Below are 27,760 nucleotides of genomic sequence, written 5' to 3'. Positions count from 1 at the left end.
CTTGCCTTGACCCCGGGTAAGCTTTCTGAGAGAATTATTCTGGCACATGTCCACAAGGGGCAGCAGGGGAGATTATGCTTAGGGGCAACCAACACGGGTTCATTAGAGGCAGGTCTTGTCAGACCAACCTGGTGGCTTTCTACAACCAGGTCACAAAATCCTTAGATGCACGGGTAGCAGTGGACATAGTCTTCCTGGACTTTCAGAAGACCTTTGACACTGTCTCTCACCCTGTTCTCATTAAGAAACTGGGGGACTGTGGTGTCGACACCCACACAGTCAAACGGGTCGCCAACTGGCTGGAGGGCCGCACCCAGAGAGTGGTGGTGGACAGGACATTTTCAGCCTGGAGGGATGTGGGCAGAGGGGTCCCCCAGGGCTCAGTCCTCGGACCCGCACTGTTCAACATCTTCATCAGTGACTTGGACAAGGGGGTAAAAAGCACCCTGTTCAAATTTGCTTATGACACTAAGATGTGGGGGGATGTGGGCACGTTAGAAGGAAGGAATAGGCTACAATCGGACCTAGACAGGTTACAGGGGTGGGTGGACGAGAATAGGATGGGATTCAACACTGACAAGTGCAAGGTGCTGCACCTGGGTAGGAAGAACCAGCACCATACCTACAGGCTGGGGAACTCCCTTCTCATCAGTGCAGAGGCAGAAAAGGATCTTGGAGTCATCACTGATGCCAAGATGAATATGGGCAGGCAGTGTGGGGACGCAGTCAGGAAGGCCAGCCGCACCTTGTCATGCATCCACAGATGCATCTCAAGCAGGTCCAGGGAGGTGATACTCCCCCTCTATGCGGCATTGGTCAGGCCGCAGCTGGACTACTGCGTCCAGTTCTGGGTGCCACACTTCAAGAGGGATGTGGACAACGTGGAGAGGGTCCAGAGGAGAGCGACTCGCATGATCAAGGGGCAGCAGGGCAGGCCCTACAAGGAGAGGCTAACAGACCTGAACCCCTGTTTCCCCGAGCACTACCAGGAGTGACTAGAAATAACGGTCACAAGCTGGCAGAGGGTAAATTCAGATTAGACATCAGGAGGCGCTACTTCACCATCAGGGTGGCTAGGATCTGGAACCAACTTCCAAGTGAAGTAGTGCTGGCTCCTACCCTGGGCGTCTTTAAGACAAGGCTAGACAATCACCTTGCTAGGGTCGTTTAACCCCAGTACTCTTTCCTGCCATGGCAGGGGGTCAGACTTGATGATCTGCTCAGGTCCCTTCTGACCCTACTAACTATGAAACTATGAAACAACCACTTTGTGCACACCTTTCACCTTTGGTCCCTGGTCCCGCAGCACTTCCCCTACTAGTGACCTAAGCTTGTTGAAATTTACATTTTTGAAGTCCAAGATTTCAATCCTGCTATCAGATTTGTCTGCTTTACATCAGACAGTGAACATGATGGTTTCATGGTCACTGTTTCCCAGACTTCCCTCTATATTCAAGTTGGACACAAGGTCATCTCCTTTGGCCAGGACCAACACTAGCAGAACATCACCTCTGATTGGTCTATGCACCTCCTGACTAGGAAGAGTTTCTCAACACAGGTCAGGAAAGTTACCAATTTTCTCCACAGAAATCCTGGTGGTCATGAATGTCTCTACTAGCATGAATGTAGCCTCTCTTCTTGTCAAACTGCTTTCGGCAGTTCTTTTAAAGATCAAGGACATAGTCAGTTGTTTCCCACTCTGACCTTCAGCCTCTGCAGCAGCCTTTCACTTTACATGTGATTCAGGCTCTAAATGCCAATCAGTGCTTTTTTTCCTTGACAGCCAGAGTCACACTGCACAATGAACAAAACGATTTACCACCATCTGCATTTAAATTGTCTACAGGGAACTACCTTGGACCATCCTGAATGGAAATGTATTTAGCAACCTTGGATTTCTTTTCACTCATCATCTTCAGACTGCAGCACTACATGTGGCTTCTTAAAAGATGGCACTGAAAGTCTCCTGCTTTCCTGACTGGCACCTTCACTGTGTCTACATCACTAGGCTCAGCCTTTCAGTAGCTCTCTCTCAAACCACATGCTCTAAGGCTGCAGGGACTGCCACACTTTTTTTGTATTCTGGTAAGCTTTTATTATTTTTTCCACGCAATTCCATGCAAAATCATGTAAAACACCATATTTCCAGTGATCATGGAAACTGCCATTTTTTGCAGTTCCCGCAAAAATCGCAAAACCAGGATTTCAATAGATCCCTAATTATAACTAGGAAGCTGCCCTATAGGAGCATCTGAGCCACATTTACCAGCATCTGGATCTCTGTCCCTGTGAGGGCAGGAGTTTTTGAATCCTACCTCTGATCCCTTTGCAGCATACAGCTAGGGTAGCTTTGCTCTGCTAAGTGGGGAGTGGAAGACAGGAGTATTTGATGAATATTACCAAAGTTTTTTGTCACAGAAAGCAGGGGTAAGAGTAGCTGGTAGTATCCTGGTCCCTTCCAGAACTTCAAGCTTCATAAAAAAAACTGCTAAAAACTAAGAAATGAATGTTAAGATACTCATCCAACCTGCACTCTGTCCTCCTGGATCTGACAAAATGCTTTTCCAGAAACATTCCCTCCATCAGGTACGGTTTCATTGGATTGTGGGAAACAGTGCAAGAATACGTGTTATAGGCTGATTGGGGCAGTTTTCAAGAAGGGAGACTTCAAGGTTGTGTTGACACAAACTTCAAATTTATATTTCCTATATTCCAGAAATTCGAATTTTGCTGATATTATAGACAAGCATGAGAAATCCCTGTGCAACTTTATAACGCTGTGTTAAAACAGTCTGCCATTAAAAACAAACCAAAAAAAAAACCACTTCAAGAAAGGTGCGGACAGCTTGGAAAGTGTCCAATAGAGAGCAACATAAATGATTAAAGTCCTGGAAAGCAAGACTTACAAGGAAAGGCTGAAAGAACGAGGATCATTTTGTCTGGAAAAGAGAATATTGAAGCAGGATTTGATAACAGTCTTCAAATACCTGAAAGGAAAATATAAAAGAGGATTGAGAAAGACTTTTCTCTATGGCTGTAAGGGACAGAATTAGGAGCAATGGCCTCAAATTGTAGCAGAAGTAGTTTAGGTTGGAGATTAGGAAAAAGCTTCCTGACTGGGAGCATGGTCAAGCATTGGAACAGGTTACCTAAAGAAGCTGTGCAATCTCCATCCCAGGAAATTTTCAAGAGTAGGTCAGACAGACATTTGGCTGGGATCATTTAGTCAGGGATGATCGTGCCTTTGTGCTGGACCAGATAGATGACTTTGTGAGGTAACTTCCAACCCTACTTTCCTTTAATCTTATGAGGCTGTATTTCAAGGGCTCCTTCCCAAAAAAATAATGTTCCCGAATTTGGAATACTAAACCCACAAGGCACAACAGATTGCCATGCAAGCGTGTGGATTTTAGAGCACATAGCAGAACTAAGGCGTTCTTAACCATAACTGGAGCAGAGCTTGCGCACCTTTATAATCACAGGCTCTCCAGACCAGCATTGGAAAGGAGTGAAACATCTACTGAGAAGCCTGGTGTAGATCACTTCTCAAATTTCCATGTGGTATTCTCATCCAGCTGAGATCATCAGAGTGAGATGAACAGCCACTTCACATCCCTCTAAAAACATCTGGAGCTCTAGAGTTTACTAATTATTCTTATTCCTTTCAAAACTGGTTCCGTGAGTATATAGGCTAAGGTCAGTGTTCCAAATTTGAGATCATTTAAGCATCATTTCCCTTCCTGGGGAGCAAAAAAGGTATTGTTAACATACCAAACCTGAAGAACTGTACCCAGGCTCTGACTGGGATGTTCAACATTTGGAATTTAAGCTTTCTTTATGGGGTAGCTGGTGCTGTTATAAAACACCTGGCTGTTCAGTTAGACGTAAGCCTAATGCTTGAGATTTACGGGGGCCCTACTTTTTTAGGAGTTTAAACTGGGGTACTATTTAAGCTAGGGGTTCACCATACCACACAAGGCATTTAGGACTTACTGAGAAGGCCAAAACACCAATGCCAAAATCCATCCTTCCCCACTCAGAACTGCTCCACATACCATAGTGAATGCAACTGGAGTGTTTCCAGTGACTCTTGACAACTCCAGAGGTAGGGAGGGAAACATCTTAAGCACTTTTGTTTGCTTTTGTTTTTCAAAGCAAAAGTATGAGTTTTGCTAGGTGAGGTCATTTGGAAGGGCAAAGGATAAAACACATACAACAGAAGTTGATCAAACTTTGCCTTTCACCATACATATATGATTTAGAAGTATTCAGGTATATTCTCCTGTTTAATGTGCTACTTGCCCATGTTTTGGGATGGTGGCCTGTTAATCACTGACAGTGGGTGGGCATTTTGGGGGTTTTTTTGGTTCATGTTTCATATTACCAGCAAAGTATTACCATAAAAAAATTACACTTAAATCACAAGTAAAATATCAAAGCAAGGATTTTTGTGGGTGATATTTTTATTGGACTAACTCTGTAATGGTAGCATGAAGCACACACCAAAAATACAAAGATGTCCACTGTTAGTGATTAACAGATGACCAACTGCATAGCTGGTCCAATAAAAGGTGTCACCCACAAAAATCTTTGCCTCTCACAGTCCTCCTGGACTATAACAGTTGCAACATCACTCCAACGCTAGCTAAAACGTTAATACTACAACCTGATTATTCTAGGAATGGTGTAGTTTATAATCAGCTATTCTTCTTAACAAGAGAGCCATAAGAATATGTTGTAGGTCTGGTGGTTCCAGAGTGTAGCCCTATATGAATTAGTACAATATTACCTTGTTCCTTGTGAAATAATTAGTTCACAAGTTTCCAATTATATTGCCTGCTTTTTATGTTTATTTAATTCTTTAGGTGAGAATATTATTCTGACGTTAATCACAGCCATATCCTTTGAGCATCTGTGATATTTCACAAAGAAACCTAGTTTGTGATATTTGCAGGAATCCTTGTTCTACCAGTGAGGCTGTAGATGACAGATGGTTAAACGGTTCAAGTAAATCTCTCTTTCAGAAGCAGAAGATGATAGCAAATTCCTAATACCATTCTGTTGTCAAGCCAGATTTTGTGCCCTCTGATGATACGTGGAAATTTCTTTTAAAATTAACAACAAATCATAAACTAGTGTTAGTTGTCAGCATCTCAGATTACCAACCAGCCTTTCCCTATACAGTACTGGAATAAGATCTCTTTAGTTACAGTTGTCAAAAGCAGATTTGTTGCTGGTTCTTCTGATGTGCCAAACTGCATGCACAGCTCAGGGAAACAGATAACTATTAACATGCTCCGGTGCTGTACAGGACAGACCGTTCTTTTCTATATAATTTTACCATACAATAAGAACAAACCATCTAGAATTAAAAGAAATTCAAGGAATTGAAGTCAAACCACAGGATTGGTTACAAACACTGTTACACCACAGCAGAACATAGGGAAAAAGGAATTCTTTCTTTTTTTCTTCCATGGTTACAGCAAGGGTATCAAACCGATGGCCTCTGAGGTGTTAAAAGAAAAAAAAGGCGGGGGGGGAGGGGGCAGGGCGGGGAGACTCCCAGTCCAGCCACTGCTTCCCCCAATCAACCTCCTGAAACTGCCACTGGATTTTCTGAGCTCCCTCTCCCTCCAGTTTTTCCTTCCTATCCTGTAGACTCTGATGGCACAGTGTGAGTGAGAGATCCCAGCCACCCACAAGTTGGACAGCCCTTGGATTAAGCCAATTAATAGGGGTTAAAGATTCTAGTATGCACCCTTCTCCATTCTATCCCAAATTTCTCAAGCCTGCAACCATTCAAATAAACACAAAGAAACATAAATTATAACAACTTACACTGCCAAAAGCACAATCATGATTCTGGTGTAACTAAATTCGAGAGAGAGAGACAGAGAGAGACAGAGAGAGAGAGAGAGAGAGAGAGAGAGAGAAATGTTTCAGAGAAATGGTTCAATGGCAAACAGCCAACTGTAATTAAATGTGCCTGCACCCTGTGGAAAAATACCACCAATTTAATTTCACAGTCATGACACTTAGCATTAAAAAAATCAAAAGAAAAATAAACCAGTAAAGAAAAAACACCATTTCAAATTAACAGACTGCAAAACCCACACTATAGCACTGTATTAAAAAACTGAAAAGTCAAAATCCTACAGCCTTTCCCTGGGACCGGATTCTTCCACAGCTGGCCTTGCATTCTATCAGAATAAACTGCACAATTTCAAACTGGTCTATATTTTCCCAGCATCCAACCTGAGTGCTATTCAGCCAATTTCTTCAGATGCAGGTGATCATAGGGTCCTGGTCATCTACATCTACTGCAGAGGACTAGGCAGATAATAATAAAGAATAGGAAGGTCCTGTAAGGGAGCTACATTACAATCCACACCCATGGCTGCTTGTTTCTCTCACATATACACTGCATAGCATCAAGAATGGGCCTTATCCTTCTCTTTAAGAAAGGTGGGGTGGGGGAGAGGGGGAAGAGTAGTGGAGAGAAAGACGCAAGAGAAGAATCCGCAAACAGAGACAGTCAGGGGGCAGAATTTGGCTCAATAGTTCCCAGATGTTCAGAACCACACAACAACATCTTTCTAAGCCTGTGCAAAGGATCACATCATCTGCAACCCTCTAGCTCAGTGGGCCTCAACCTTTTTTTTTTTTTTTTTTTTTTAACCAGGACCGATTTGTAAACTTAAACGGCCAGTCCTGACCCAGTGCCCCACACACGCCCTTAACTCAGAGCCCTTCATCCCCAGGCCCCAGCCCCACAGTGTGTGAAGTTGGAAGGAGGTGGGCATAGGGGTCCCCAAGCCACCCCTTATAGGCTGGAACTCTGCCAGTCTGCAAGGGAAGACCCCTTGGTTTGCCACATTTTTCTCCTTTAAAGGAGAACCCATTTTTAAAGTCTGTTGATCCATTAAAGTTTGTTCCTGACCCTTCCATATATTCTTGTGACCCAATTTTGGGTTGCAAGCCACAGATTGAGAAACACTGCTTTAGCTAACACACACAACTCCATATATGCAATACAACTAACTATTCAGGACAACTTCAGAAAAAAACATCTTCACCTAACCTACTCCAAAAGGGATCAACTTAAACAGGACCTTTACTTACATTACTTAACTGAGATACTAATCTGAAGACATATCTGGCAGTAGACCCAAATGTACTACCAAAAATACCTAGGGACAGGTATCCTACATAAGAAGAAATGGTGGAATCAGCTATCACACCTCAAAGCACCACACCAGCAACAAAGGAGTCAGCAGATTCCAGAACACCAACATGATTAAATTATCACAGCACACCCATCCCACTCTGAAATATCTGTATTCTCCTAAGGCCTGAACTACTGCACAGAGAAGAAAACCTGAGAAGAATTACGAGGAGAATTAGAAGAATTCTTTCACAAACTTTGCCTAAAACAATACACCTTTGACAATCATCCTGCCACGACCAAGTAATAATAAAACATTAGACTGGATATGTCCCAAAGAACATAACCACATGTTGGACTACTGCATAAACCATTCCAGGAAGAACGCTAACAGTTGACATTCTAAACAAAAGCCAGGACCACAAAGACAAAAGCCATGCAGTCCCTAAGATTTAACAATGTTAGCACTTGGATGAGGCTAGGGAAGGGCAACTCTAACGGCATCCTCCTTTTGACCAAGTACACAAAACATGGACTCACCATCACCAGCACATTCCTCCAGAAAAACAGGCACAAGACATCATGGCAACACTCATTATCTAAGCATTGGCACCTTACTGACTACATCAATGTTCACACCTGGGATCACAAAGATGTCTGCATGACCCAAGCTATGCTAGGACCTGATGACTGCTGGACCAGTCACTGACTTGTGTGGTCAGTGAAGTCATTCAAACTGGCACCCCAACAATGGCTGTAGCAGAAGCAATGCTGACAGAAAATCAATATCAAAGGACTCAGGACCCAATCAAGTGAGACTTCTTCTACCAGTGCATCAAAGAAAAACTGGTGAATTCCAATCAATAACAATGGGAGAATGCTAGCAGTTCTTGGGGTGTCTTCAAGTCCACCGTTATTAGTAGCGCCTGTGAAGAGACACTTGAATTCTCTACCAGGAAACATCAAGACTGGTTTGGTAAGAATGACTGGGAGATCCAAGAGTTTATCAACCGCAAGTTCAAGACCTTTTGTGCCTGGCAGAATAGCATCAACTCCAGGCACAAGAAACTGAATCTCCAACAAGCCAAGGCAAAGGTCTAAAGGAGGAAAGGTGGTGGGAAGACAAAGCAAAGGAGATACAAGATATCACTGGTATCCGAGATATGCAGAGTTTTTTCAATGCCAGCAAAGCCATCTATGGTCTGAGCACTCAAGGAGCACTTTGAGACCTAATGAGAGAGGAGCCCTGATCACGGAAAGAGGGGACATCAATGCCCGTTGGAAGCAACATTTTGAAGACCTTCTCAATCAAGACTCTGTTGTTAATGAGAGTGCTCTTAACTCCATCCCGCAACACCCAGAGATGATCTTGAAATCCTTCCAACCCTTGATAAGGAGAGGAAAGGCATCAAGCAGATGAAGAACTATAAAACATCTGGAGCTGACAGACTGACGGAATACCTGCTGAAATCTTCCCTCAGGGAACAGAGGAGCTCATATCACAGCTTTATGCTTTCATCTTAAGGATTTGAAATGATGAGGAAATTCCAGATAACCTCAGGGATGCCACGACTGCAATAATTTTCAAGAAAGAAAACAAGTCCAACTGTAGAAATTACAGCGGAATCACCTTGCTGTCCACTCCAGGAAAGATCAATGCAAGAACCTTCCTGAATCCCCTCCTTCCATTTGCTAAAGACCTCTCTCTGGAATCTCAGCATGGGTTTAGGGCACCAAGAGGCACAACTGACACAATCTTCACAGCTTGCCAGCTGCAGGAGAAATGCCAGAAACAACATAAATCTCTCCACATGGTTTTCTTGACTTCACAAAAACCTTCAGTTCTGTCAAGTGAGAAGCGCTGTGGAAGATCCTTCTGAAGTATGGATGTCCACCAGAAATTGTTACTATTCTCTGCCTGCTCTGTGCTGGTAGGTGAGATGTGATTCTCAGGAGCATATCTATCACAGAGCTCTTTGAGGTTAAAACAGAAGTTAAGCAAGGCTCCATCACTCTTCTCAATATTCCTTCCTGCGATGCTACATCTGACCACCACCAACCTTCCAGTCCAAGTGCAGCTAAACTACTGAATGGATGGTAAAGATGTTTAATCTCAGCTGACTGCAAGCCAAAACCAAGAACAACCTGACCTCAGTCATCAAGTTCCATCCAGTATGCTGATGATGTTGTCATCTGTGCTCACTCAATCAAATTTTTTGGCGATCGCTGACGTCTTCACGAAGGCATATAAGAAAATGGGACTTTATTCTCCCAGCTCAGTCAAGGTGTACACTCCACAGGAGGGCAGACAAAGTGCTTCAAGGACACCCTCAAGGCCAACTTGAAAAAAATGCAATATCGACATTAACTCATGGGAGACTATTGCCCAGGACCACCCCAAATGGAGGAAGAATCTGCTCCAAGGATCGCAGTACTGTGAAACATTACAACGACAACAGGAGATGGAGAAACACAAACAGCAAAAACAACATGTTGCAGACCGAATCAAGAATCCAGAGTCACTAACCCTGCATGGGAACATGTGCCTGAGTTATAAGAGTCTGATAACCATGGATTGGCCTCATCAGCCATCTTCACACTCACAGATAAACAATCATCCTCGACTGAAAGGGACTGCCAAAGAAGCGCCTGCTACCTCTGAGAATTTCTCTCAGCCCCTCCCTAGGCTGTGCTTCACTTGCTGTTCCTGACTTCCTGGAATCAGAGACCCTATGAAGAATGTCTCAAATTCAAAAGCTTGTCTAACTTTACACAACTAAACAGCTGGTCCAATAAAATATATCATCCTAAGAAATCCTTGCCTCTTGCAAAAGTTCTGGACCATCATGGCTACAATATCATTCTTATGCTCCCTTCATACAAGGATACTCTAGTAGAGAAACAGACCATATATTTGAAAGAGAGACCTAACTACCCCACAGTAACCTGGTACAACACAAAAAGACAGCCCCCTACAAATGCGTACCCCTGTCAACACATCCCCACTGCTACTACAATCAGCACTCCCCAAAACAATTCTGTGCCTTTCCCAGCATGTGATACATCTGAGTCAAAGCACAAAATGTCCTCACTGTAATTATGCGGATGAAACCAAACAGAAAATATACACCAAAACGAACTCCCTCAGAAAAAACATAAAGGACAGAAACACACACAAGAGCACATTTGTCACAGACCAGCCACTCCCTTTCTGACCTTACTATTCTCATACTCAAGGGAAATCTACTAAACAACATTAAAAGGTGAACTTGAGACCAAAACAGAGCAGGCTGGACATGAGGAACCAAGGACTAAAACATAATGTATTGCGTCATAAAACTAATAACCTACATGATTCCTGAAATTCTTCCTACACACTACAGGTGATAATGACCCTCCTCTACTTTCAGTAGTCAAGTTTCGTTTCTTCTGCTAACTGTCTGTCTGCTACCCCTGGCAATTTCTCCTCGCTCCAATTTCACAGCTCTACCCACTAAAAATTCTTGTGCTTGGTTTCCTCCTCAGACCTGAAGAAAAATGCTTTGCAATCAAAAGCCTGCCTAACTTTATCTCAACTAGACAGTTTGTCCAATTAAAGATATCACCCCCACAAAAAAAAAAAAAAATCCTTGCCTCTTAGTCTTACAAAATTCCAGTTCCCAACTCTGCCTTCCAAGCACAAAGGGTACCTTGGTCCAAACGTAACTGGCCTTCATAGACTTGGAATCGTGTGTTTCTCAGCTGGCTGTCTTCTACTGGTAACCATCCAATTTTATTTCAAGCCTTACAAGTAAAAAAAAAAAAAAAAAAGAGAGAGAGAGAGATATTGAGTGGTATGTCAGCACTGAGACCGCACGTACATTAGAACTGTTAGTGGGGAAACTACAAGAAATAAGCCACTAAAAAAGAAACCAGCCCCTTTCCTACTTTTAATAAAACCAAACATAACCTTCAAGTTCAATAACCCATTACACTTTAGGGAAGAAGATCTACTTTCACATCATATACAGAAAATGTTGAACAAGTTCCTGAGAAACAGTATGCTAGAAGACACTCCACAAGTCAAACTAATCATGCCACAAAGAGCTCACTCCACTGGATCTTATGGAAACGTTTCTGTATTCTAAAACTAACATCCACATCTATAGCAGGGGTAGGCACCCCTCGGCACAGGCGCCAGAGCATGGCATGTGAAAGCATATTGCTTGACACATGCATCTCAGGGCGGACAGCAGGGAAGGGGCTGTGGCTGCGCTGTCCCAACAAGGATCGGGGCTCTCACGACTCCCCTGCCATCTGCTCCTGGCACACCAACATCTTACAAGTCAAGGCTGTAGGTATTTTTGGTACTCTGCCCAAAAATGCTACCAAGTACTGATCTATAGGCTGTTGATGCTAAGGACAACTACCAACAAAATGCTGACTTGGAATGTTTCTGCTCAAATTACCTGCCAGAGCACTCCCCTTGTCACCACCCCAACCACTTGGGTCAAGGCAACAGCAGAAGGAGGATGCATATACCTAAAACACTGCATAAGGAAATCTCTAATAAGATTAATAACTGCATTCTGCATACTTATTAGCCTGGATAATTATCACAGTACCAGTGTCCTGGAACTCCAGATGTAGCCAAACTGATAAGTGCCAGATTACATGAAAACAGAACAAATATGGAATCAGAACTCTGAACATAGGAGATATCTTTTATTAGAGCAACTAGACATTTGCAAAACAAAATGTTATTGGCAAGCTTTTGGGCACACTTATCCTTCTTCAGGCATAGGAGAATGCAAAGATTGTAAAATTTCTCCTAGGTGGAAATGACAATTCATATTTCACAGGAGAGCTGAAGGTGTAGTAAGATCTCCTGGTTGGAAAAGTTCATTTTGTGCAAATTAAGCTCAACGTTAGAGCAGTCTTTTTACCTTGAAGTTGCCTGATGGCAAGCAGGATGTTTAATTATATTTCCTTATGGTTATAATTCAATATCCTGCTTGCCATCAGACAACTTTGACATAAACAGACTACTCTGTTTCATAGTTTCAAGGGTCGGAAGGGACCTGAGCAGATCATCTAGTCCGACCCCCTGCCATGGCAGGAAAGAATACTGGGGTCAAATCTGGGCGGGAGAGGCAGGGGGAACAGACTGAGGCCCCTGCAGTGAGGGAGGCTGTGAGAGTGGGAGTGGGGCTGGGGCAGAGGCAGGCGCTGCACAGCCAGGGTGGAATGGGGCATGGGACACAGTGGTGCAGGGAGCAGGGAGGGCTACGTGCACCCTGGGGAAGGCATGGGGGGCACGTGCCCCTTGGATCTGTGCGAGGGCAAGGGCAGGCTGCCTGCTTGGGGCTGTGCCAGCCTCTTCCCGGCAGGGGGCTTGCACTGGGGTAGTGCTTAGGGCAGGTGGGTGGGTGGCAGCAGCAGTGCTAGGAGGGAAGCAATGGGGGGGGGCTACAGTCACCCCAAAATTGGTTGTAGCCCCCCCCCAAGTGCAGCCCCAGTCGAGCCCCACTGCCAGAAAGAGACTGGCACAGCCTCTGGCCCCGAGCCTGCAGTAGCAGTCTGCCCTCACCCTGCACACAGATGCAGGGGACACATGCCTCCATGCCTCCCCTGGGGGTGCATGCAACAGCAGGAGCTACCCACTCCCCCCACACCATGGATGAGCCATGACTCCATCCCATGCCCTGCCCCGCCCTGGCCGGGCAGCGCTTGCCCCTGCCCCACTCCCAGCCCCACTCTCCCCCTCACTGTGGGGGCCTCGATCTGCCTCCTCCACACTCCCTCCCTCCTCCCTACCCCCACCCACCCTTCCCCAAACACTTAGTGGCCAGATGCTCCTCTCCAAGTTGCTGGGCTGCATTCCTGGCCACTTGCATGCTGCACCTGCACGTGGCATTTATCGGTGACATTATCAGCCACATCAGCCAAAAAAAAAGCCGACTGCTGATAATGTCAATTTTCCTTCTCTTGGTACTGATATGATATGGACCAATGTATCAGTGCACTTCTACAAATAACTACAGAAGGAAAAGTTGTGGCTGCTTTCTGCCGCATCTCCCCCTAAGACAGACTTTGCCAAAAGACAGCTGTGTACAAGTTTATGAACAGTCTTTAGTCTTATAGCATTTTATAACAAACCATACAGTGTTTTGGTACAGGATTTTAACTTCTGTTTACCACTTACCTGATACAAGAAAGAGAGAGACTAAATGAAATCCAAGGTTAAGTATTCTCTCTCTATTAAGTAGTGACAACTAATGCAATATAGGACTGATTCTATTGGACTAAAGCAGTGGCTCATGTACCCCAACATGCCTCTTTCAGCTGTGGAGGACCAAAAAAAGCAAGAAGGCAACAGGTGAAAGATGTGGTAAATCAAGTGAAGGCGACCAAGGTGGACTGTGAAGAATTACAGAAGGATCTGGCACTACTGAGCCAATGGGCAACTCAATGGCAGATGAAATGCAAATGTAGATAAGTGTAAAGTGATCCAGACGGACAAAAATATACCTAAACCACCAGTTCAAATTATACCTACACAATGATGGGACCTACAACAGCTGTTATCACACAGGAAAGTGAGCTGGGAGTTACTGTGGACAGTTCACTAGAAACATCAGCTTAGTGGCTCAGCAGAGATCCAAGTTTTCAGTTTCCCACAGAAAAACAGAAAAAAAAACCCCATGGATTTTTCCTTTTAACGGAAAAAAATTTGAATTTTTCCTTTTAATGGAGGAAACACGCCAATTTTCCACTTTTGCAAAGAGCTCTCTGCAGGCTGGCAGAGCTCCAGCCTGCAAGGGGCTGGGGGGAGCAGGAGAAGGGTGGTCAGGCAGGAGGCACCACATGCACTCTCACACATGTGCATGGCTGCCAGGCAGCCTGGACAGTAGCTCCCACAGGTAAGCCTGAAGCCAGGGAAGGAGGGATTAAGACCCCGCATAAGAAGGGCAGGACTGGGGCATCTGGCCAGCCAGGGCAGTTCATGGGGCTTGGGGCCCGTATGTGGCCGCAGGTCCCCAGCAGGGGGTAGGGGCAGGTGGCCCCCAGATTTGTGCATGGGGTGGGGGCAGGCTGCCCACTGCAGGCTCAGGCTCCCTGCCCTGCTGCCCTCCCCTTGGGGTCTCCACAGCCTAGCAGGTAGGACCCAGCACAGCAGGACAGAGTGGAGCCAGGCAGGGAAGCTCCTTGTCACTGCCCTGCTCTGCCGCAGCAAAACACCCTCCTCCCCACCCGGAAGCAGCAGGGGTAATAGCATAGAGCTGTGCCCCTCACTGCTGCTGTGTGGGCAAGGGGCACATCGCCATGGCAGCAAGGATCTCCCAGTGGCAGCAATGAGTTTTCCCACCTGGCCCCACTCTGTCCTGCCATGCCGGGTCCCATCCACTGGGCTGCAGAGGCCCCAGGGGGAGGGCAGCAGGATGGGGAGTCCAAGCCTGCAGCAGGCAGCCCGCTTCTGCCTGCACCCCACATGGGCTCCGCTCTGGCTGTGCTACCCATGGAGGAGGGGGAACCAGGTCCATGCTCTGCTTTGCTGTAGCAGCCACCACCTCCCACAGGCAGCAGCCGGGGTTCAGGTGTTGCTGCAGTGGGGGCAGGGGGCTGAGGACCCAAGACCCTGGCAGCCCCATCTGGCAGGGTTGCAGGGGTAAGGGGATATTGGTGGGGAGAGGCATCAGCAGGGCATGGGGGCTCTGGCTTCGGAGTGAGGGGCCTGGACCTGCACCCTGGTGAGCAAAGGGGGCAGGGGGTTGTCTGACTTTCCATGATAAGAAACCCAAAATCAAATACCAAAATGTATAGGTACTTAGACTGCATTTTATTATAGTGACTGAGACACTGGTAGGCTTCCAAACTGCTTTAAAATTGTAAATATATCAATAAAACATTGTCTTCAATTGATATCTATATAGTGGTATTACATTTTAATTGTGAAGTTTAGGGGTTTTAACTGTGGAGCTTAATTAGGGGTTTTAATCAGAGAATTTGTGATTTTTAAACAAGAGAAAACCAGAATCCCTGGTGCTCAGGAGCCATAAAAAAGCAAACAAAATGGTAGGCATTATGAAGAAGAGAATTGTAAACAAAATGGAAACTATCATTATGCCCTCTTTCAAATCCATGGTCCACATCTCAAATACTTTGCACAGTTCTGGTCCCCACACCTCAAAAAGGATATAAAAGAACTAGAGAAGGTACCAAGAAGGGTAGCAAGGATGATTAATAGTATCGAGGAGCTTCCATATGAGAGAGACTAAAGAGGCTAGGCCTATTCAGTTTAGAAACACAACACTTGAGCAGGGAAATGATAAGTGTTTACAAAATGCTATATGGTAAAAAGAAGGTAAATAGAAATGTATTACTTACTGTCTCTCACAATACAAGAATTAGGAGTCACAAAATGAAACTAGTAAGTAGTAAGTTTAACATTAATAAAAGGTGATTCTTTTGCACACAGCATGTAATGAAAGCGTGGAACTCATTGCCACAGGATTTTGTAGAAGCTGGCAGTTTAGCCAGGTGCAAAAAGGGCTGGACAAATCTTGGAGGAAAGAGGAATCAGTAGCTACTGAGCAGGTGAATTAGGGGTACAACCTCAGAATCAGAACTTCCAAGACTTTAAATCCTGGAGGCTGAGACAGAAACCGTGGAAAAAACCCTGGTCATACCCAGTTCTTTCCGCCTTTCAACATCTCCTCTGTGCCACTGTGTGATAGGATACTGGGCAAGGTGGACCAATGGTCTGACCTAGTAAATGTCAATTCTTATGCCTACTAGCCAGTTTGTAATACTGTGCATGGAAGAATAGAAGGATGGAAAATATTTTAAACCCTCAGATATTAAATACAATTATCTTTATCTCAGTTTGCAAAGCCACTATTTTATTATTGATCACAGACACAGGAATTACCAGACCACTCAGCCCAAGGGCCATCCAATCCCAGACCCTATACCTAACAGGGGTCAGTACCAGCTCCTTCAGAGGGCAAAAGATAATATACCCTTTCACTCAGAGCAGGTCTCAATCTGATGGATAATCAAACTCAGCTCATGTCCTTAAATATGGGACTTCACATCCCTTCCACAATATCTGTTAATTGCAATAACTGCATATTCTTATTACCTACAGACAACAGATCAGTTTTTGGTCAAAGATTCATAGACAGTAAAGCTGAAAGAGACCTCGGAAGATCATCAGGTCCAGCCCCCTGCACCAAGCAATAAAGACAACTGGGGTCAAGTGACTAGAAATTTCCACTCAGTCTTTATCCCACTACAGTCTGTAGAATATTTTATAAAATATCCATACCTGTTGAGCCTAGTCTGCCTTTTCCGTATAGTTTATAACTAGGTAAAACAGATTCATTGCTTTTGCCATTTTGCCAATTTTCTGTAACTGCCAACACACCAAGGTCTTTGTCCCCAAAAAATCATTTACTTTTGCTCTTCCAAATGTAACGTTTTTAAAAGTATATCTTACAGGGTTTTAACAAGGGCCTGCTTTTAATTCCTTAAATCAGACAACCTGCTGATTTTAGAGGGTTCATGTGTGTCTTCTATCTGGTCTAGTTACGCTGCAATTTGCTTTCCACACTTTCCTGTTGTATTACCACCACCTACAACCAATGTCCCACTCCTGCATTCCTCAGCTACAGCCAACTTTCTCTTACCTCCAAGTACAATTGGCCCGAATCATAAATTCATTCCCTTTCATGCCTAAAGTATGGAATCCATTTTGATTAAAGTGAAGTCTATCCCTTGTGTGCAGATGTTCCCCTTGCCCCAAAACATTCCCCAGTGTCTAACGTTTATACCTTCTTTACAACATCTTTGCAACCACACGCTGAGATCCTGAAGTGCCCCTCTGGCAGGTTAGGCCCAAGCATGGAACAAGCAGCATTTCACAAAGTTAAAACCACAGACACCAGACTTGAGCTTTCTGCCTAATGATCAGGGATCCAGGTTTTCCATTCACAGTGGAAAAAAGCGGATTTTCCACTTTGAAGGAGAAAAGCGCATATTTTTCCTTTAAAGGAAAACAGTGCAGATTTTCTTCTTTAAATGAGAAAAACAGGGGGAAACTGCAGGTTTCTCCTTCCAGGCTAGCAGAGTTACAGTCTGCAAGGGGCTGCTTGAGGCTAAGGGGAGTGGGAGGAGGGCAGTCAGGCAGGGGACACTACATGCATGTGCACACATGCACATGACAGCCAGGCAGCCTGGTGGCGAATAGCTCCTGCAGCTGCCCATAGGTAAGTCTATGTGCGAGTGGGGGTGGGGAGGAATAGATAGAAGCCCCCATGGGGAGGGAAGGTGCTGTGGCTAGGGGCACTGTCCAGTGGGGGCAATACATGGAGCCTAGGGCTGAGGCGGGAATGCACAACCACAGGGTCTGGCTAGCGAGCAAAGAGCCATGGGCAGCTCATCCAGGGGGTGGCGAGGAGGGGCACTCCTGGGCAGGGGTGCATGGGGGGGGACATGCACTCCTCCTGATTTGTGTGCAGGATACATGCAGGCTGCCCGCTGCAGACTCAGGGCTACCTGTCCTGCTACCCACCCCCAGGAGCCTCTGGCAGCAGCGAGAGCACAACTCCGCACTGCTGTCAGACACGGAACACCTCACCCCAGCAGTAAAGATGATGTGGGGCTCCTGGTGGTGACACCAAACCTGCCCACCCTGCTCTTTCCTTTTGTGCCTTAAAGGCCCCTGGGGGAGAGCAGCAGAGTAGGCAGCCTGCTTCCTAATCCCCATTACAGGCTCCAATTGGCTCTGCTCCGGCCACAGCAGTTGCCTCGTGCAGGTGCTGCTGGGGTGGGCAGGGGACTGCAAACCCTGCCCCTGTAGCCCTGGCAGCTGGAAGACCCCTCTGGCAGGACTGAGGGGGCAGAGGGCTTCAGGTCATGAGTAACAGGTAACAAAAGTACTGAGAGGGTGGGGGGGCTGTGGGTTGGGAGTATGGGGCACCAACAAAGGTAGGGGCTGTGGGTTGAAAATGGATGCTGGCGGGGCTGTGGGGATGTGGCTTGGGATGAGAGGGACTGGCATGGGAGAGTGGACACTGGCAGGGCTGTGGGGATGTGGCTTGGGATGAGAGGGAGTGGCATGGGTGGGAGTAAGGCAATGGTATATGAGGGCTGCTCAGCTCCACAAAACAGCTGGGGCGGGAGAGGGAATCGCTGAAACTGGACCCGTGTTCTGGCAAGCAAAGAGGGCAGAAGGAGTTCTGATTTTCCATGATAAAAAACCCAAAATCAAATACCAAAATTTATAAGCATTTAGAATGTATTTTATTACTAGCCAATTGCCCCTCACAATGACAGGGTTGGAGATGGTCAGGGACAGCAGCAGCACCAGCACCCACCACCCTGTTCCACCGCTGCCTTCCAGAAACGAGGGTGGGGAAACTCGCATGCAGCAGTTGCCACCACCAGCCACCGTCCCATGCTGCTGCCATTCTGCGTCCAGCCCTGCGCCAACTCCCCCCACTCCATGTCTGGCCCCATGGCCTCCACTTTGCGCTGCTCAGTGCCCAGCCCTGTACCAACCCTCCCCCCCCCCAGTCCCCAGAGGGGCATTAATGTGTACTGGGGCCCTGGGCAAACACAAAATTGGAGGCCCCCTCTCCCCACAGGAGCTGGGCTGTAGTGGGTGGGGAGGGGAGGCAGGGCCCCTTCCCCTCCTAGTGCTGGCGAGGAAGGCTGGGGGGACCCTGCAGGTCTGGGGGGGGGGGGCACATGCCCGCCTCTTCTCCCTGCCCCCCTGTCCTGCTATGGCTAAACAGACACAGACACAGGCATGAACACAGACGGGTGCACACTACTCTCGCTCACTCTCTGCACATGGACACAAAGACACAAACATACTCTCCCTGCCAGGAACACAGGCACATGCATACACACACATACCCGCAGATGGGGGCACACTCTACTCACTCACTGTCTGCACATGGACACAGACACAAACACACTCTCCCTCCTGTCATGAACAGACACACACCTGCTCAGGTTGTCTCCAGGAAGAGCCTGGCACAGGCTGGTGGCTCCTCCAGAGGCACGGTGCTGGGAAGCCGAGGGGGGGGGCCATGTTGCTGCTTTGACAGTGGCGTGGCACCATGTCCCTCGCTGCCCGACCCACTTAGTAGGGATGTACATGGAGCCACACCACTATCAAAGGCTGGAGAGAGGTGCGCAGGCAGGAAGCAGGCAAACCTCAGCCCTGGCACCATGCCTCTGGAGGAGCCACTGGACTAAGCTGGGATCTTCCTGGGGGTGATTCGGAGTAGGGCAGGGCAGACACGAGGGTCCCAGGGACTCCATCCCCTCTGGTGCAGGTTAGGCTGACCCTGCTCCAGGCCCCCCTGCTGGGCAGTGTGGGTAGGCAGCCGGGGCTGGTGTGGGGTTGGGGACTGGTGGTTTTGCCGGCTTCGGGGGGGGGGGGGGGGGGGGGGGGCCACAGCCACAGCAGGCCCTGACTGCTCCACTCCCTCCCGATCCCTGCCCGCTGCGCTCCCTCTTCCCCCTGCAGACTTTCCCACCTGGGGAGATGTGGTGGCATGTGCACACATGCTCAGCCCCCTCCCCCCCGCCAATTTTTTTCCTCCCTGCAAAGCCCCCCACCCCGCTCCACCCTTCTCCCTGCCACTCCACGGCTGCCGGGCCCTTGTCAGCCTGCTTCCAATGGTTCCGTGGGCAAGGTCTAACCCCTGGGTGACACCTTACCAAATCCTGCCCTACATTGTTAGTACCAACACATACCACAACCCCAAGCTGCTCCACAGCATTCAGAGTCCATCTTAGCATGTCAGGATATGAGCATGTTCAGAAACAGCACACAAGTTGCACTATAACTCTCACAGAAACCATAATTTGAATAACCAATTCTCTATCACTGCAGTTCCTCTTCATCTCCTCACTGCACACTGATGCCTTGGAGCAACTACCAGTCCCCACTATCTCACTGGGAAGAAAGACATGTCCCATCCTTCCACCAGGCTGCATCTTCAACCAGGAGACTACTTCCTCAACTGGAAGACACAGGCCCTCTCCTCCCGTGGCAAAAAGCCCCTTGTTGCCCAGCTGTATAGCTACAGAACCCCAAAACAAAGCGGCAAAGCTCCTAGCTTTTATGGGTGACATGCCTCCTGAAGTTTCACTTTAAATAATTAGACTGGCTTTTAAGATTCTGCCATGGTGTGCCTCAAAAATGTGCTTTATTACAGCATGATTAATCCACAGCAGATAACTTGTCTGCTCAAAGGTTGACATTTTGTTTCAGTTTTAAGTGATATTTATAGAAGACATATGGGAAGAAAAAAAAAAAAAAAAGAAGAACCACAGCTTGCTTCCAATAATAAGAAAATCAGCATTTCCATCATTGACAGAAAGCCTGTTAAAATGTTGTCACTGGTAATTGTAGCAAAACCCCTATTTTTTCTTTTTTTTTTTTTTAATTTTAAAATGTATTCTTCTCCTCTTCCCCAACCATTTCTGACTTGTTCTCTCCCTTTCTATTCCCTACAGATAAGTATAAGTGAGCTAAGACATAGGATAAGCTTCAGCATTTTATTTTGGTAGCAAGTTGCATTTGTTTTGTTTTTTCTCCTTTTTTATATTGTATAATTATTATGTTTATATTGATTTTTACTGTTCTATATTACTGTTTTACTGACACTATATGATTTACACCTACATATGTTAGTTAGCATAAGTCATGTCAAGTTTCCATTTTGTTTGTTAAGTCTCCATCTTGTCCGCATGATTCATACCTACCCCTCCTGTGTACCTTGGTTCCTGAATGAATGGGGATGAATGAGGGTGCTTGCAAGACAATGGCAGTAGGTTTAAAAATAGCTCCCTTTGAATGACTGAACCATCAACACCAATACCTGGACTCAGCCATTGGAACCACCCTTGGAACCGCCCTCAGCATTCAAGAAACAAAAGGTGAGGAAACCACCATTGTGCCATGCTGCACATGCTCAGTAAGAACACCTGGAGCCCTCTGGAACAGGGCTGACATGGCCTGGACATGTCCTCCCCATAGGAGATCAGAGGTAGTCTACCGCATAAAAAGGGGTAGTGAAGACTGACTCCTGGGGATGCCCTCTCCATCTGGACCAGCACCATGTCACACCACCTGTCCAGCCAGAGGCCCTGCCGGCAACCCCATGCTGGACAAAGACCCCTTTCCAGCCTGGACAGGTAGCACTGAGTCTCTTTCTTCTGCTGGGTGCGCGCATGCGAGTGTGTGTTTAGTGAACCTGTTATTTTTGAAACCCCAAGTTGAGTTTTTGTCTGTTTTCTGACTGTCTCCTCCTTGCCACCAGGCTTTTTCCCTTGCACCAGTGACCTCAAGTAACCCTGGGGCCACTTGACCTTAAGTAACCCCAAGCCTCAATTCCTCAGCCCAGCTCCTCTCTCGTCTACCAGTTCTAATCCAGGTTCCAGAAACTTTCATTCCTTGCACCTTCTCTCTTACCTTAACCCTCCCTCAGGTATCCCAAGCACCCCAAACACACACATACATACTGTATCATCCAAGTTAAGAACTCACATATGTGTAGGTGGGTAATATGTGTGTGAACTGGTGAATACACACACACACACACATATATGTCACACTGTGTGCATGATATACAAAAGTGATCCATTTATGTGTATGAAGCGTGTGAATATTGTCCAATTTTGGTGTGTAGTGTGTATGTGCTTGAACTGGTGATAGGTATGCATGTGCCTAGGCTGGTGTGTGTGTGTGTGTGTGTCCAATTGATTTGTGTGTTTGTATATGTGCAATTGTGTCACACCCTCCTGTCTAACAGCACAATATTGAGATCCTGAGACTGAGCCTTCCCATTGTCCTAAGTTGTTCCCACTGGAATTAAGGTTTAACTATCCTTCATTGTTCTTATTCTGAGAAATCTGGCACAACTTCACCAGGAAATAAAGGAATGCCACATACATAAGCCTGGCAGGATTTGATTTTTTATCAATAAGCATTGGTAGAAGGTGACTTCACCTCACCCTCACAGACTGAAGGGAAAATGTTTCCATCTGTAAGAACTGAAATTGAAAGAGGCCTGTAACTGAGAATCCTCACCCCTGTTATTGGACAGTGTAGAAAGAGACAAGGACAGAAGACAGAGTTAAAAAAGAGAACAATGGGCAGCCTAATGTTGATTAGGTCAGAAGCAGCAGCTAATGGCTTAATGACTCATCAATTAAGCAGTTAATTGTTCCTTCATGGGTACAGATAGTCAGGAGGAAGATAACAGGCTACTTAAAGGGGGGGGGGGGGAGTATTCCCTCCAGTTGGGTGCCAGCAGGGACCTGCCAGACTGGAAATGGGTAAATGCAGGCTGCCTGCTGCCTCTCCCTATGTTCCCAGAGCTCTGGGAGTATGTCTGCCTGCTTATCTTTTTCCAGATGATGGAACAGAATGATTTAAAGCAGGCATGATTTATTGATTTAGGGATATTTACTTTTTATATCCTGACGTGATTTTATAAAGCTTTTAACAGTATACTGTCATTATTAAATTGCCTGCCCCCCACATCTAATTTAGCACAATCCTGATTTTTTTTTAATCTATAAAACTATAAATAAATGCTTAAAATAAACATCAATTTTAGCTTTGGAATTTATTAAAAAAAAATAAAAATTGAATTCTGCCAAACCTACACATATACCAAAAGGTATCAGACTGATATTAAATCCTACAGTAACCAAAACTTGCGAGTCCCCCAGCCACCATAACAAAAGGCTCTCTAGAAAAGAGTTTCCAGTAAATTTAATAAAATTATGGTAAAACAATTTCTAAAATCAGTTTCTAGGAAACATTTATAGGAATATCAAAAATAAGAAATCTTAATGTCAAAAACTATTAGTGTTCACAGTAATATTTTAAAGCCCTTGCAGCTCAAGGGTAAGATCACTAGGCATTCTGCCTTTCCCAAATGATTCAGCTTTCAAATGACTCTCTCTGTCTCTAAGGCTGCTTTGCACACGCTACAGGGATTTAATTCATTTTAGTTCTCCCTAAATTGAAATGGTGGGTTTTTTAAAAACACTACTTCAATTTAGGGAGCATTAAACCGAACTAAATCCCCATGTCATGTACAAAAGAGTGGAGGCCAGATCCTTACCTGCCTCTTCAGCGTTGGGGGGGAGCTGATGGCAGGCTGAGTGGTCCCTGAGCTGCACAGGAGGCACCCCAGGCAGCACTCGCCCACTGCCACCCGACCTGGGTGATCCCAGGGGGCACTGCAGCTGTGGAGCCAAGCATCGGCCCCCCTGCAGCTGCAGAGGCAAGCACCAGGCCCCCACACAGCTCAGGCAGGCTCCAGGGATGGGGGAAAAAGAATGATTAGGCTTGCCAGTTTTTTTTTTTTCTTCTTCAGTGGAGTCAACCTGCACAGGCTGCCGCTGGGTCCCACAGCTCCTGAACTGTGGGGGGGCCCTGCCAAGCCCTGAGCACATCAGCTTCCACTGCCCCATGCACTGTTGCACTTTGTTAGGTAGCAAACTAAAACACCTCTGAGGTGTTTTATCTTGCTACATACCGAAGTCATTTAAAGCTGAATACACTGTCAAGCATGCAAACCACAACCATTAAAGCAGAATACATCACCGAGCATGCAAACAGCAACACTATTAAAGTGGTGCAAAAGGGCATTTAAGCCACTTTAAAGACCAATTTTGTGGCATGTACAAAGGCCCTAAAGCAACTTGTCAAAAGAATGAAATCTCTCATTTGTTGCACTGCTTTATGGCCTGCAGAAAAAGCCACTTTGTGCTTTGATTCCAGTGCATCTGAAAATATAGCACTGAGTCCCACTAGGTCATTGGGTAAAATGATACTGCAACCTGAAAAATTCAAGGAGTAGTTTTGTGATACCAAAATCCCATCTTTTTGCTCATGACTAACTCAAATGAAACAAATGTAGATGAATCTCAAGCATTCATGGCCTTCAAATTAGGGATGTAAATGGTTAAACAATTATTTAAGCACCATGATGACTGGTTATAGCTCATCAATTAGTGAATGAAGGAAGGGGGTCAGGGCACAGTCTGGCAAGGAAGGGGCAAGGGAAACCACATGGTGTGCTAGCAGGAACCAGAAGGTAGCAGGGCAGACAGGAGGGGGAGGGGGGATTAGTACCTATAGGTAGGCTCCATAGACCCTGGTGTAGCCACTTGCAGCCTCCCTGCCACCTGCTGTGGGCAGCCTGGGCTCTGGGCAGGCTGCTGTTGCCCACCACAGCACCTGAGGCAGCAGGGATGCTGTAAGCAGCTGCACCAGGGTCCATAGGGTTTAGCAGAGAGGGCAATTTATCTGGGTCTGACAGCCACTTAAGGACTTTTGGTGAGCTGGGGGGAAGGGCAGCAGAGACAGGCTGACCTGACCCACAGTAGCTCACCAAGCTCCCTAAGTGGCTCTGCTCCATGCTGGGCCAGACAGCTAGGAAGGGTCATGGGGCGGGGGGAAGAGAGTGGCATCAAGAAGCAAGATGGGAGGGCAGGGTCAGCGCTGAGGTTGGGATCACGGGGCCATGGCAACGTGGGGCTAGGGCCCGGGGAAGAGCCACAATCTACTCCCTGCACACCCCTGGGATGGGCGCCAGTTCCATGTGTAAAGGCATGCAGGCATGGATTATGGCTCTGCCTTAGGCCTTGGCACTTTGCTGTCACTGCTCCAAGATCATGGCCATGGCCTCACCTGCTCCACTCCTGGATCCAGCTTCCCCACCTGTTTGTAGCCCCATCCCATCCATCTGGCCATAGAGGTCCTGGTTGGTCTCCATGGAGACTGGGATTGCAGGGCTGTGGCAGTGTGGGGCCAGGACAGAGCTGTGATTTGCTCCCCACATGCCCCTGCCCATGGAACTGCCACCTGTCACAGGGGCATGAGAAGAACAGATTGTGGCTCTGCCCTGGACCCCAGCCCTGTGCTTTCACAGCCCCATGATCCCAGCCCCAGCCCCGCCTGCATGTTCTATTTTCTGGTTACAACTGCCTACCTGCCCGTGGCCTCAGCCACCCAGCCATGCACACTGCCCTTGTGGGTGCTGCCCCCAGCAGTGGGTGTGGGGCAGGTGGGCCAGGGTACCCAGGCAGCGGGGCTGGGGCTGGTAGCTGCAGCAGCTGGAAGGAGTTGCCAATGCAGGAGCTGCCAGGAAGCAGAATCTGACAACTACACTACCCAGAGGCAGCAAGACTGGCCACACACTCCAGGGCCCAGACTGGCTGCCCCCCATGCCTGAGCCAGGTGGGGCCAAAGGACCTGCCCCAGGCTGGACAATATTCCTTGGTGGCTGGATCCAGTCTGTGGTCTACAATTCGCCTCCCCTGTATTAAGTATTAGTCCTCATCCTGTCCCCAACCCCCGCCTGCCCTGGGGTTGCTGTAATGACTAATCATTTAACCAGTGTATTTACATCCCTACATTAAACATCCTTTGGAACTTTCCTGAAGGAGAAGCTTTAATATCTAGTGACTTGGCCAATTCCCAACTCTGGGATCTGTTTTCTACCCAAGTGGTTCAAATCCAGAAGGTGGAAAGCAAAAGCCATCATTAGTTAAGTGCACAAATACCTCTCTCCATGAGCCATAGACCCACCCAGAAAGAGGGCACCCAGAATTCAAAGAGACAAATTGCAGTCAGAAATGCAGAAGTGATACTTTGGCTTCAAATATTTTATTGGGGTTTTTTTTTCTTTTTTTTACACTCAAATATTGAGCTAAAGGAAGCTTTTCACCACATCTTGGGGGAAAAAGCTTTGATAAGAAATGCCTACCTTGGTTTTGCTTTGCTCTTCACCACACCCCAACCCCCAACTTTGGTGCATGCACCAGTTTTCATCCCCATACGCATGAAGGTGTAAACTACTAAAACAATTATCTAAAATATTTAGACCCAATTTTGAAGTTTTATAAACATACAGCTCTTGCTAAGTGCCAGAAAAGGCAGAGAGGGAAAACAAGCAGTAAACAGGAACACCCACTGTAAATGTGACCAAACAATTAAACCACCCTTCTATCTTTCCTGACACACATCTCAAAATACTATATTTACATTTACGAAAGGAATACATAAATGTGTTCATGGGTTTCGATTTACAGCTAGCTAGCATTAATGCCCATGCAATGGAGGCCTTCCTATGAAGCTTTCATCTGACCCATTCTAGTAGCCAAATCACTCAGACATGCTTTCAGGACATCTAACCAAACAGTAGCAAGTATACATCTAGTATCACTGGCTTTGTCTACACCAGTGTTCCCACTAATTTAGCTTAAAGCACAACACATTCCACTGGGAACTCCAGAAAAGACTGAATGTGCTACAACAGGTTCATATGCTCCATATTTAAATGATGATGTGCTCTCACTCAAACATTTGAGGACTTACAAGTTAATAAAAACATGGAACTGAATGTTATTTTTTGTGGCCATCATAGCATGGATTCTAACTGGTATCTGGAGACCAATTCTGCACCTTCCAAGTAAAACTTATTAATGCAATACCATTAATATCAAAGAACTGTCAACTCCATCTGGCAATATGTGTATATAGAATACATGTAAAAGAAAGATTACAGGAACTGGAAGAGACAGGGTTTGTAAAGGACGTTGTTTTTTTTCTGACCTCTCTTACTTCATTTCCACATTAGAGATAAAGACACTTGGCAAGGAAACTTAAAAAATGTGTATGCTTCTAACTACCTTGCAAGATATCTTAGGGCTATTAAACCTTTCCTTCCCCCAACCCCCCAAAGAAAAAAAATAAACCACAAGAGACAATGTTCCCTTCTACTAAGAAATGTCCCCCACAACTATAGTAGCAGATCCAGACATCAGGACTTCTTGTGAGCCACGCTACCCACCTCTAGATGATGCCCACAGGGCTTCATGTCATGGCTGCCAGAAACACTGCCTGGAGCTCTTCATGCCACCACTGCCTGCTGACCCACCACAGATTTGCATATCAAATAGCAATCAAAACCCAGAAATTTTGGCAGCAGGTAAAGGCATGGGTGACATTCAACCTCTGAGTGCTGCTGTGCTCTAAAAGCACCAGCGAGAAACTGCTGGCTGAATATCTGACACTCCTGCTCTAACTTTGATACCTTTGGTAGATATCATAAAATGGATATCCAGAATACATTTTATGCTGCACTTGGCCACACAAAGCTCCAGTATGCCATGACTCTTTTAACTATCCTTTCATGCAGTGGTGTCAGACACCCAGCCTCTAGGCCCAATCTCACCCATAGAAGTGTGTGATTTGGCCCACAGGGCACTTGAGCAGGGGCACAGCCAGAATGCAGGGAGTTTATACTGCTGCTGCTTGCTCCTCCACTGAATTTCCAGTTTGTGATCCCCAAACTGGTAGCAGCTATGACAGTGTTAAAGCTTGAACTACAGTTTACAAGGAAAGAGCAACATTGAAAACTAGCCTCTGTCCCTCCTCCTCTGTGCACCTGCAAACGCAGCACAGCCCTCAACAGCCAGCCATTCCAGTATCCCCATACCTCCACTCTGGTATGGAAATCAGCTTCCTTCCTTAAAATATGCAATCCAATTTGGGATAACTAATTTTCG

The 27,760-nt window shown here is 46.4% G+C and overlaps 1 protein-coding gene across 6 annotated transcripts in view; it reads right to left on the bottom strand.

Annotated features, from left to right (window-relative positions):
• Positions 1-27,760, bottom strand: part of MAPK8 (mitogen-activated protein kinase 8) — a 133,507-nt gene that overhangs the window by 64,000 nt on the left and 41,747 nt on the right. For 3 of the 6 annotated variants that reach the window (XM_090058739.1, XM_090058737.1, XM_090058742.1), the window contains exon 3: positions 10,855-10,948. The exons of 1 other annotated variant lie outside the window; for it this stretch is intronic. The gene's annotated coding sequence lies outside the window, so the exon portion shown is untranslated. Of the gene's footprint in view, positions 1-2,906; positions 2,926-10,798; positions 10,949-27,760 lie in introns of those variants that run through there. 2 more of the 6 variants (XM_090058738.1, XM_090058741.1) reach the window with 2 other exon arrangements.

This window comes from Crocodylus siamensis, chromosome 7 (assembly GCF_052110815.1).
Source record: "Crocodylus siamensis isolate JL-2025a chromosome 7, ASM5211081v1, whole genome shotgun sequence".
NCBI lineage: Eukaryota > Metazoa > Chordata > Crocodylia > Crocodylidae > Crocodylus > Crocodylus siamensis.
The sequence above is the reverse complement of the archived record's forward strand: the minus strand, read 5'-3'. Positions and strand labels throughout refer to the sequence as shown.